Source organism: Rhinopithecus bieti, unplaced genomic scaffold (genome assembly GCF_001698545.2).
Source record: "Rhinopithecus bieti isolate Rb0 unplaced genomic scaffold, ASM169854v2 scaffold_9981, whole genome shotgun sequence".
NCBI classification, from domain to species: Eukaryota; Metazoa; Chordata; class Mammalia; order Primates; family Cercopithecidae; genus Rhinopithecus; species Rhinopithecus bieti.
In genome coordinates, this window is record NW_016806838.1 from 5,551,594 (window position 1) to 5,562,968 (window position 11,375).

An 11,375-nucleotide genomic window follows, 5' to 3' on the forward strand; every position below is an offset into this window, starting at 1 on the left:
GGCATCCTCCTTTTTTGGGGGTTGAGGGGGGAGGCGGGAAGGAAGGAGGAGGAGGGAAAGGAGACTCAGAGGCTTTGAAAAGAAAAGTGCTGGCTTACAGCTGCCAGGCGAGCGGGTTCTCCTTGGCAAGGCGTCTACAGGGCAAGGAGAAGGTGTCCAGAGATCCCCTGGCACTTCACCTGGCTCATGAAGAGGGGCCAAAGTAGGCACTCTGGCCCTTCAGATCTTTGAGCTCTGGTTTGTGATCTTAGCTAAGTTAATCTTATTGTAAGAAGGATTTGGAAGGTACTAGGCACTATTTGATAAACTTCTCAGGCATGTTTTCCCAAACATATCTGTCCCTTGGTCCCTCCCCGGTGCTAGAAGTTCCACTGTTCCTTTTACCTGTAAGTTGACAGATCCAAGACCCAGTAAACCTGCACCTGGGTTATCTGGAAGGACTAATGTGCTAATCTGTGACCACTCCGAATTTAGCATGGATGCATCTCTCAGATGTGCTGGCCCATCACATGACTGAATCCAAAGGACACGGGGATCAGGCAAGTTTCCGTGAAGGATTGGAAAAAATCTGGTGTATGGATAGATCTTGATGGACTGTGAAACCTGGGAAGGAATGGAGGTAAATCCCCAAATCTCAAAGTTGGAAGGGACCCCAGAAGCCAATGGGTCTGAACTTCGCAGAGGAGTTACCACCTCTCTGTTCTACCACTATCCACAACACAGGGCTGGGTGTGGTGACTCACGCCTGTAATTCCAGCACTTTGGGAGGCCGAGGTGGGAGGATCACCTGAGGTTAGGAGTTCGAGACCAGCCTGGCCAACATGGCGAAACTCTATCTCTACTAAAAATACAAAAATTAGCCAGGCATGGTGGCACGTGCCTGTAATCCCAGCTACTCGAGAGGCTGAGGCAGGAGAATCACTTGAACCTAGGAGGCGGAGGTTGCAGTGAGCCGAGATAGTGCCATTGTATTCTAGCCTGGGTGACAAAAGTAAAATTCTGTCTCAAAAAACAAAGCAAAGCAAAACAAAACAAAACAAACAAACAAAAACAACTCGGCCACCTCTGCCTGCACAGTTTCTAACAGCAGGAGCTAGCTGTCTCTATAGAGGCCCATCCTGCTGTTACATAGCACAGGCCATTGCCAAATTCCTCCTGAGTTCAAATGAAAATCTGTGTCCATGAAATTTCTTCCTTCCTTTTGGAACCCCTTTGGAACAAATCTAGGCTTTCTCGGGAGGGACAGCCCTTCAGCTACATGGGGACCATGCTCAGCTATTCATCATCTTCTCCTCCAAGTCTGGGACCCAATAGACTCATCACCTCTGCCTCATCCTTTCGGGGAAAGTGCCCAAAAGTAGTCTGAAAGGGCACAGGATGGCCCCAAATGCAAACTCAATGTTTATTGAGCATCTGCTACGTTCCAGACAGAAACACCCACCATATCTCTTTTCTTTTTTTTCTTTTTTTGGAGACGGAGTCTCGCTCTGTCACCCAGGCTGGAGTGCAGTGGCACGATCTCAGCTCACTGCAACCTCCACCTCCTGGGTTCAAGCAATTATCCTGCCTCAGCCTCCCGAATAGCTGGGGCTACAGGTGCATGCCACCATGCCCGGCTAATTTTTTGTATTTTAGTAGAGATGGGATTTCACTGTGTTGCCCAGGCTGGTCTCAAACTCCTGAGCTTAGGCAATCCGCCTGCCTCGGCCTCCCAAAGTGCTGGGATTACAGGCGTGTGCCACTGCGCCTGGCCCCATATCTCTTTTCATCCTCTCCACCAATTCAGCGAGGGGAAGATATATTATTCCCATTTTGCCACAGAGAAAAGAAGGACCCAAGAAGCTTCAAATCGCTTGCCCCAAATCACCTGCCAGCAAAGGGCAGAGCCAGAATTGGGAGCCCAGACTCCTGACCCAGGCCAAGGACTTTCCTTGAGGATCCAGCTGCATTGGTCCATACACCCCTTGAGCACCACTGGGTTTGGGGAATGAGCTCTGCCATCATTCTCCTGTCTTTCCACCTCCATGACGCTGTTCTGCAGAGCCTTTCTCTCCACTTGGCAGGGAGAAGGAATTCCAGGGGAAACCCAGCTTAAGTACTGCATCCTCCCTGAAGGCTTCCCTGCCCATCCCAGGCCTCAGTAACTGCTTCAGTAAAATGACAACATTGGACGTTATTTACTGACCACAGGACCATGCTACCCTAAGGTATTTGATTCAATCCTCTAGGCATTTGCCCTGGCTGAGGGTTCTGCCTGAGCTTCTCTCCCCTCAGATACCTGCATCTCCTTCAAGGACCACCTTGTCTGGGAGGTCTAACCTAACCATCCTTTCCCAGGTTTTTGTACCTGCTCTATTTCTTTCTATAGCTCATGTCACCTTCTGAAGAGTATTTAATTTATTGATTATTGTGTTCATTGCCTATCTTCCTCCTCTTTAAGTTCCAAAAGGACAGAGGCTGTATTTTGTATACTGTTGCATCCCAAGCACCCAGAACAGTGCCTGACATACAGTAAGTGCACAAGCCATATTTGTCAAATGACAGGAGGAAAACTCAGAACCCTTTAAGGCAGGTGTGTTGTTTTCATAGCAGAGAGGAACTAGGGCTGTAGTTCTGGGTTAAGTGGCTTGTCCAAAGTCACAGAGCTGGCCATACCCAGCTGTGTGTTGGGCTGCTGAGTATGAGGCCGTTTGGGGTGGGCCTTGAGCCTGATCCTGTTCTGAACAGTGTGTGTGTGTGTGTGTGATGGCTTCCTAGGGGATTTCTGCCTGCATTCCAACCAGCAGGTCCTTCCGGGTACCCTCCCCTCCTTTACAGGGCTTCTTCCCTTCCTGCAGTTCCTTTCAGTCCCTGCTTTCTTGCCCCAAGCCTGGAGTGGCCTACAAGTGCAGTCCAGCTCACCTCCCTCCCCTGAGCACATCGGTCCCTGCCTGGGCTGAAGTCCACACTGGGAGCCCAAGGTGCCCCTGGAAGGCCCCCACCCTGGCCTCTGAGTGGCTCCTCTCCCCAGAGATGTAAATCCGGGCCCCAGAGTGGCCACACAGAACATACATCTTAAACAAACACTTCTCCTTGCTGTTTATCTCCCTGGCCTTTAAACAAACTCTTTCAAAGGTTTCTGCTGATAGGAGAGATTTACTGAAAACCATTCCTTGCTTAAAAGCCCCGGGTTTATGCTGCTGGGGTGGGGGCAGTGGGGCCTTCAGGCCTGGGGTTTCTCTGCCTCCGGACCACATGTTTATCCTCCAGGCCTTGATAGAGGAGCAACACAGACTAATCTTTATGGAAAAGAAAATAATAAAAGCAGGAAAGGGGAGGGGTGGAGGCTGGGGGACATTTGGTTCTTGTCACTGACTCCAAGAGGCTGTGGCAGGTCCGGGTGTGGCAGTGCCCACCACACTGTAGCCCTGCCTGTGGGGGGTGGGGTGAGCTGAGCATCCGGGAGGGGTGGGGCTCCCTTGAACTTTGGACAGAAGGCCCTTGGGCAGGTGAGCCTCTTCTTGGGCTTCCAGAGGCCAGAGTGGGCCTCTCCCTGCTGGATGGGGGGTGGAGGCAGGGCAGCAGTCACATGATCATGTCTATTCCTGCATCAACCAACACTCAGAAGGCACCTAGCCTGTGCCAGGACCTGGGGGTGGAGAGAGGAATCGTTGTTAACATTTACTTCAGCATTTCTGTGGGCCTGGTACTGTTCTAAACCACTTACATGAATCAACTCATATAATGGCCCCAGAAGTAGATTCTATAATTATCTCGGTTTTGCATATGGGGAAACCAAGTCACAGAAAGATTACTGGCCATACTCCAGAGGTTTTGGTTTAACTGGGATGCAGGCTGGGCATTGGATTACCCGGATGCATCCTAAGTGGGAAACTATTGCTGTAGAGATTGACATTCCCATTTCCCACCCACTCCCCACTTGTCCTCCCAATAATACAGTATCTCATCCATTTCAAGGTGTCTCACAATTCATTGACAGCGATATTTCTTTCTTAGTGGATCATAAAATAATGGTGTATCTTACACATAAAATAATGGTGCATCTTACACATAAAATAATGGTACATCTTCAACAAAATATAGCAATAGAGAACTAACTTCTGCCAACTGTGGGGCCTGGGCTGGATGATTTGTATCCATTATCTCATTTAATCCACCTCCCAAAGCTTCAAGATAGGTCACAGGAGCACCTCTGATGAGAAAACCAAGGCACCAAGAACTCAATAACCTGCCCAAGATCACCCAGCTGGTGGGAGGTGGAGGCAGGATTTGAATCCAAAATTAAATGGCCTAATATTTATCCCTGACCCTTATAGAGCACCTTATATGTTTCAAACTGTCTTCTCACCTGTTTTGTCCATTGAGGAAGACACTGAAATCCAGAAAGGTTAAGTGACCTGCTCTAAGTTACACATCTGACTTCTCGAACTATAACTGTGGGAGAACCATGGAAAGTGGGTTTTGTTGTTGTTGTTGTTTGCTTGTTTTAAGCCTACCTGGGCTTTTATAGCTAGAAGCCACTCCTAAGAGAACATGATCAGGAAAGTGGGCCAGGGCAGGGACCCCTGAGAGTGTGGGCCATCCTGGGGTCTTGGCTGCTGAAAGTTGGAGCCAAGGCCTGTTGTGGGACCTCCCAAGGGCGGAGGACCTGAGCAGGGGCAGATGTCATTGCAAAGACTCCACTGACTTCCGTCTCTGTTTTGTTTGTGAAGTGAAGTTGCTGCAGTGGCAGGTGGGGAGACAGCAGAAGGCCGGGTAGGAATTTCCAGTCCTTCCCTGGGCCCACAGCTCAGGCCGGAAGCCACTCCCTTCCTCCATGTTTACATGCAGCAGGCCACACCCCCTGAGATGGCACAGACTGACACCCCCTTCCAGTCCCCTGCTCCGAGCCAAATACTTTTTCACTTTAAAGCACCTTTCAGCACTTGGGCCCTGAGCTGGGGAGCATTTTCAGGGAGGAAAGAAGGGAGAGGGTATGAGGAGGAGGCTGGGGATGGGTTGAGAGAAGGTGGGGAGCTGCGGGTAGTTGAGACTAGGACGAAGTTATGTGGGTGATTGTCTTGCACCCATCATCTTTCTTTTTGTATTATTCTTTCCTTATATAGTGACATCCAGTTTCCAAAACCTTTCCTTCCTCCTAGCAACTCTTGCCCTAAGATACTTAATTCACACCAAGGTAAACATGACTGATAACAGTTTCCAAAGTGATCCTTTCAAGGGCATTTTGGCAGTGGCCTCTTTATTTGTTCATTCATTCTTTGATTTGCTGAACAATTTCCTTTGGCATTCCTAGAGACCCTCCATCCTATCTCGAAGTCTTAGCTGGGACACCTCTAAGCTGTTTGGTGGGCTGCTGTCCAAACTCTGAGCTTTGTGGGTAATGACACCCACACCCTCTGACAGCATGTAGGTATGTTGGCAGCAACCCAAGCTGTCTTTTTTGCACCTTCAATGGAAGGAAAGGTAATTTCTCCTCATGAAAAAAGATTGGGAGACTTCGCCTAAATGAAAAGGGAGGTGCTTTAATGATAGATCTCCAGGCATCAAATCCATCAGTCCCTCTGAGTCTGGTCATGGGCTGAGCTACCCAGGGCAGCTGAGCAGGAGCCCATCCAGGACATCAGAACTTGGGGTAGAATTTCCACCCCGCTGGCCCTCAGAGCTCTGCATAGATTTCTCTCTCTGTCCTTCTTGGCAGGGAAGTGGTTGATAATGAGGAAGACCCTGAGCTCAGAGCTGGAAGATATCCAGGGAATCATCTACCCAGTAGTTTGCAGAGGACAGAATGACTCAAAAGTATAACGAAATCCAAAATATAAAACAGCTAAGAGTTATAGCTCCAGTTGAAGGCAAAGGTCTAGACCCTGCCTCCTCTGCTCTCCCACTTGGCCCATAAGTGGTCCAAAGCTTTCCTGTGGACCTCGAAAGCTCAGGAGAACACGAATAGAATCCGCTAAGCCAGTCTAGTGATCCATTTTATAGACAAAGAAACTGAGTCAGAGCATGACGGGATGGATGAGAGTCCTTAGGGCCCTCCACCCTCCCATGATCGCTTCTGGTTCATGTTCATTCCCTGGACTCATAATGTATCCTTCTTTCTAACTTGACCTGCACAATTCTACAGACTCTTCAGGCTCAGCTCAAATGTCACCTCCACCATGGAGTGTTCCTCAGTTCTCTCCTCCAGTTCTGGCCCTACTCCCACCCAGTTCAGTGTTCCTGGAGCTCACTGCTTTTGCATCTCTCTTAAGTTCAACCTCTCATTTCTGCTTATTTGAAGCAGCTCTTTTCTCCCTTGTCAGGCTGTTGGTCTCCTCAAGGTCAGTAGCTTTTCAAAAAATCCGAAGCCTCCAGCCCATGAGTAGGTATGTAATCATAGTGAGGCTGCTGACATGTTTTCTTGGGTGATGGTGAGATGCTTTGCCCACTGGGGTCAGGGTCACCCTACTGGACGACCTTAGTTCTCATTAATTTGGTGGGGAGGGCATTGACTTTGATTAAACAGTTACTTGGATACCTGAAGTAGGGCAGGGACATGGGTACAGAATCTTCAGAGCCTGGGGAGGAGGGACCCTTCTGCTCTAAACTGTCCACTCGCTCCATCCTCAAGAAGATGGAGAGCAGAAACAGGGGTGGGGGAAGAGAGCTGGGCCCCGCATACTTCCCACCATCACTGATTTTCCCCTTCTCTGGCATTTTAAGAGCTCAGACTCAAACCCTTCAAGGGCTTTTGAAACAATTAGATTAGAAAGTACCCAGTACTCGGTCTAATTGCTTAAAAGCCACTTGAGGCTCCAACTGACCCAGAGTAAAGCCTGGGGGGTGGGCAGCCGGGAGGGGAGACCCGAGACACTCTGTCGCCCTGTTTCCCAGGACTTTCTGGACAACCAAGCCCTACGTGAGTGATGGTGCCAAATAGGGGTCTTCAATTGTTCCTGGGGGCGGGGGGGCAGAGCCACCATACTCTTCCTGCACCTTTCCCAGCCCTTGCCCCCAGGGAACCGCTCACATCTAACCTTTCTCTAAGATACCTTCTTATGCAAATTTCAGCATTCCTAGGGGTGATTGGAGCATTTATGTCCAGAACCAATTTTCAGTGTCAGAAAGTGGATTGAGCCAGTGTAAAGAGGCCCAGAAGTATCAGGAGACAAGCCTTGGTGTGTCCAACTCAAGATGATGCTTTGCTTCTGGGATATTCCGAGATGAGGGATTTTGCAATCTCTAAGTCAGTTCCATTTCTCCATGCTTTCCTGATTACTCTTTTCCCAAGTTATTTTAAATACATATATATACACACATATATATATATACACACACACACACACATACACATATTCATTTATTTATTTTGTTTGAGACAGGGTCTCGCTCTGTCATCCAGGCTGGAGAGCAGTGGCATGATTATGGCACACTGCAACCTTGACCTCCCAGATTTCAATTGATCCTCCTGCCTGAGCCTCCCCAGTAGCTGGGACTACAGGAGTGTGCCATCACATCCAGCTAATTTTTAAATTTTTCATAGAGATGGGGGTCTTACTATATTGCCCAGACTGGTCTCAAACTCCTAGCCTCAAGTGATTCTCCTGTGTTGGCTTCCCAAAGTGCTGGGATTATAGGCATGAGCCACCATGCCCAGCTTTAAATATAGTTGCTGCGTAAAATTCTTCTCTCTGGCTTAAGATCTTGCAATGGCTCCATGTTAGATAGGAGCCATTGCAATGTTAAGCTACAGAGAAGTTCCCCCAGCCTTCCAGCCCCTCTGTAGTTTGCTCCCACCTCACCTTTCCAGCTCCACCTACCCTGTGTGCCCTCAGCTCAAGCCCACTGTGGTGCCTTTTCACAGGCCATGCTCTTGGCCTCCATTCTTTCACCATCTGAATGAAGTCATGTGTTTATGTGCCCAGCAACAGGCCAAGCAGAGGGGACACTGAGATGAATGAGCCACAGGCCCTGCTCTCGGGGGCACACATTCTAGCTGGGACATGAAAACATAAACAGAAGATTCCTTTGCCAAATTCTTCTCGAGCACCTCTATGTGTCAGACCTGAGGACACTGAGGTGGACAAAACAGATAAAGTCCCCACTCTTGTGGAGCTTAGATGGTTGAAGGAGAAACAGACAGAAACACGTAAGCAAAGAGATATACAGTCTGCCATGGGGAGATTAATGTGTGAAGGAAAACAAAGTAGGGGGAAGACAAGGACCTTGGAGGTGAGGATATTTGAGCAGAAACCTGAATAAAGGGAAGGAACTGCTTGTGCAATGGTCCTGAGGCAGGAGTGCCTTTGAGTTTAACGAGGAGGAAGGAAAGAGACCAGTGTGATTGGGGAAGAGTGAGGGAGGGAAGAAGGAAGGGAGAAGAGTAGAGGGAGCAGGGGGCAAATCACGAAGGATGCTATAGTCCCAGCAGGCCTTCGGATCCTATAGTGAGATGAGAGCCACTGGGGATATTGAGCAAGGGATGATGTCAGTAAACACGTCTAACACCAGTTAGGAAGCTGTTGTGGTGACATGGTGATAGATGAGAGTGGCCTGGACTAGAGGGGCTGTGATGGGGCTTGGAGAACTGTTTAGAAAGGAAAGTTGCCAGGATGTTCAGAGTTGGCTGATCAGACAAAGGGATTAGAAAGCAGAAGGAATAAAGAGTGACCCACCTTCAGCTCCAGTGCCTTTAGACAAGGGGCCCTATACTTAGGGCCTTCCTTTGGCCCTCCTCACAGTGTAGGAGTCTGTCCAGAAGCAGGGAGCCACCCCCACTCCTGAACCATGCTCCAGATACCCAGCGCCCTAGAAATCCCTGCCCTAAGGGCCTGTACCCTGCATCCAGGACCTCTGCAGGTCACCTCCCCAGGTCCAACCTCCAGAGGGTAGCCTGTGTCTTGGCTGTGAGTTGAGTGTGGGGCATGTGGTCAGCAGTTTCGTGTGCAGATTGGAGTATCCACACACGTGCTCTTGAAGCCCTAGTTTAAGGTGAAGGTGGGATGGGAAGAGAAGAGGCAGGCTGAGGGCAGGGCTCGGGGAGAGCAGAGGGAGTTTCTTCCTGTGCGGTGTCCCTGTGCAGAACTCCGATAAGCCTGAGAACTCTAAATTCAAATCTGGCCTTCCAGATCTTTAGAAGGTGTATGTGTCAGCCTAGGAGAATAGAACACATTTTATTAAACAGTTTGTTAACTTGATTTTTAACTTTTAAATATTTAGACATATGGAATGTGGGCCTCCATTTGTACTTTCGCTTGGTCTAAGAGGGGTGAGTGGAAAACTCCCGAGGGCTCGGATTATGTCTTATTTGTCTTGTTCACCCTCCCCCATCTCCCCAACCTTGGGCCCCTGGACCCTGGTAATTTCCATCGAACTGGAAAGAGAATCAGATCCCAGCCTGACAGTGAGAAATGCAGACTTGATGAGACCCCAGGAGGGAAAAGGTTGGTCAGGCAACTGACTGCAGAGGGCTTTGGAGGTGTGGCCAACGGCTGGCGAGGAAGCTGACCCAGTGTCCAGGGGTTTAAGAGCAGGCAGACTGCCTGGGTTCAAAGCCTGGTTCTGCTCTTTAGGACTGTGTGGCCCCAGCAGGTTGCTAGCTCCTGGTGAATCGGCCGCCTTCTTGTAAGACAAGATAACAATAATAATCCCTAATGACCTCAACTGCCTAGTTTACTGGGGGAAGATGTAGTGCTTGGCATGTAGTGAGTTCTATGAAAGTTTGTTATGTGAAATGACCCCTTGGAAGGAACTTTTAAGCCCAGCTAAGGGGCAGCTCCTGGCAAATCAGAGAAGGAGACGTTGGTTTTGGTGCCAGACTTTTCTCCTCCCACTTTCAAGATCCCCATAGCAGATGGGGCTCAGTGAACAAGCTGTTCCCCCTCCTCCACCAGGGCTGTCTGTGGCCTGGGTTAACTCCCTCTGTTCTCTGTGTCTTTAAGCTCCACCAGCTCCATCCTCTCATTCCCTGGGGACTTTGCCACGCAACCCACTTGCTAATCCTGGAGGACCTCATTCACAGGAAGGTATCAGTGGGCCCAATGCTGTGCTGAGTGCCCCAACAGGTTATCTCATTCAATCCTTTTTTTTTTCCATCAGGGAAGTTGAGACAAATTGTTCACTTAATAATCCTCTGAGCACTGTTCCAGATATTCTTATCCCTATTTCCCAGAGGAGACCAGAGCAGAGAGAGGTTAAGTATTTTAGTATTTCTCAGCCGCAGATCTTGGACTAGAATCCAAGACTGTGTGGCTCCAGAGTCCACTCTTGACTTCGATGAGTCCTGCGTTAGTCAGAACTAGTGGGACACTCCTGCTTAGGAAAGAGGTGGGACTTTCTGGAGCCAAGGCCATGTCCCACAGGAGGCACTCTGATGGGACAGTAGACACTGAGGCAGGCTGACGGTGGGTTGATGTTCTGGTTTGTTGGGGAGAGGAAGTTCTTTTGGTTTCCTTCAGATTATAGCTAAGGGCCTTCCAGGCAACCAACCAACCAACCAACCAACCCATCAACCCTTTCTTTTCAAGGGACATGACTATGGGTGGGTCTGGAAAGACAGGTGCTTTGTGTGTTGAAAATCCTGAGGCAGAGAGCTCTGTTTGGCAGTGAGTGGTCCAGACGGAGGGGATCCTATAGGGACAAGGAACTCCCCCTTCCGCACTCCAGCCCCATCTCAGCCCTACAGCCTGTCCCTACCTGGGGGCTGTGGAAGCAAGCTGATAACATGGACCCTCCCAAAGCTGCCAGCCTTGGGGATCAAATGCCTGTGAAATAACACTCAGGCATCAAATGCTTGTTGAGTGGAGACAGAGATGCCACGTCCTGGTCCTTGCTCTCGAGAGCTTCCAGTTTCCTAGCAGGATGGGCATACACTCTGGGGAAACTATCCCATGGAAAGAGTGTCGGAGAGCCTGGCCCTGTGGCCCTGACGAGAACTCTGTGTGACTTGGACAAGTCACTCACCCTCTCTGATCTTGGTTTCTCACCTGTGAAATGAGACAGTTAGAACTGATCACTGGGTTAAACCTTGTTTTTCCTCTTAAAATTAGCTCTAATGAAATCTGACACAGAACTCTGCTATGAAAAGTAGAGCCACTCTGCTTGTGAGAGGCAGGAGCCAACCTTCTCTGGTTTCTTCCTCTTCTTTCAGGATGATCCCCAAGGGCGGCTCTCAGTGTCTTTCACTGAAGGCATGAACCTCAGGGGACAGCTCAGGAATGGCCTCACAGAGGCAGTCCACGTGGGCTGCGAGGCTAGAAGGACTTTGATGAGTGAAGGTGTGGGGAGGGCACACTGGGCAGGAGACACTGTGTGAGAAAAGATGCAGACAGGGAAGGAGCCAGCCTGGCTGGGGATGGGAAGTGCTGGAGGAGAGGGAGTGCAAAGAACCCAAGAAG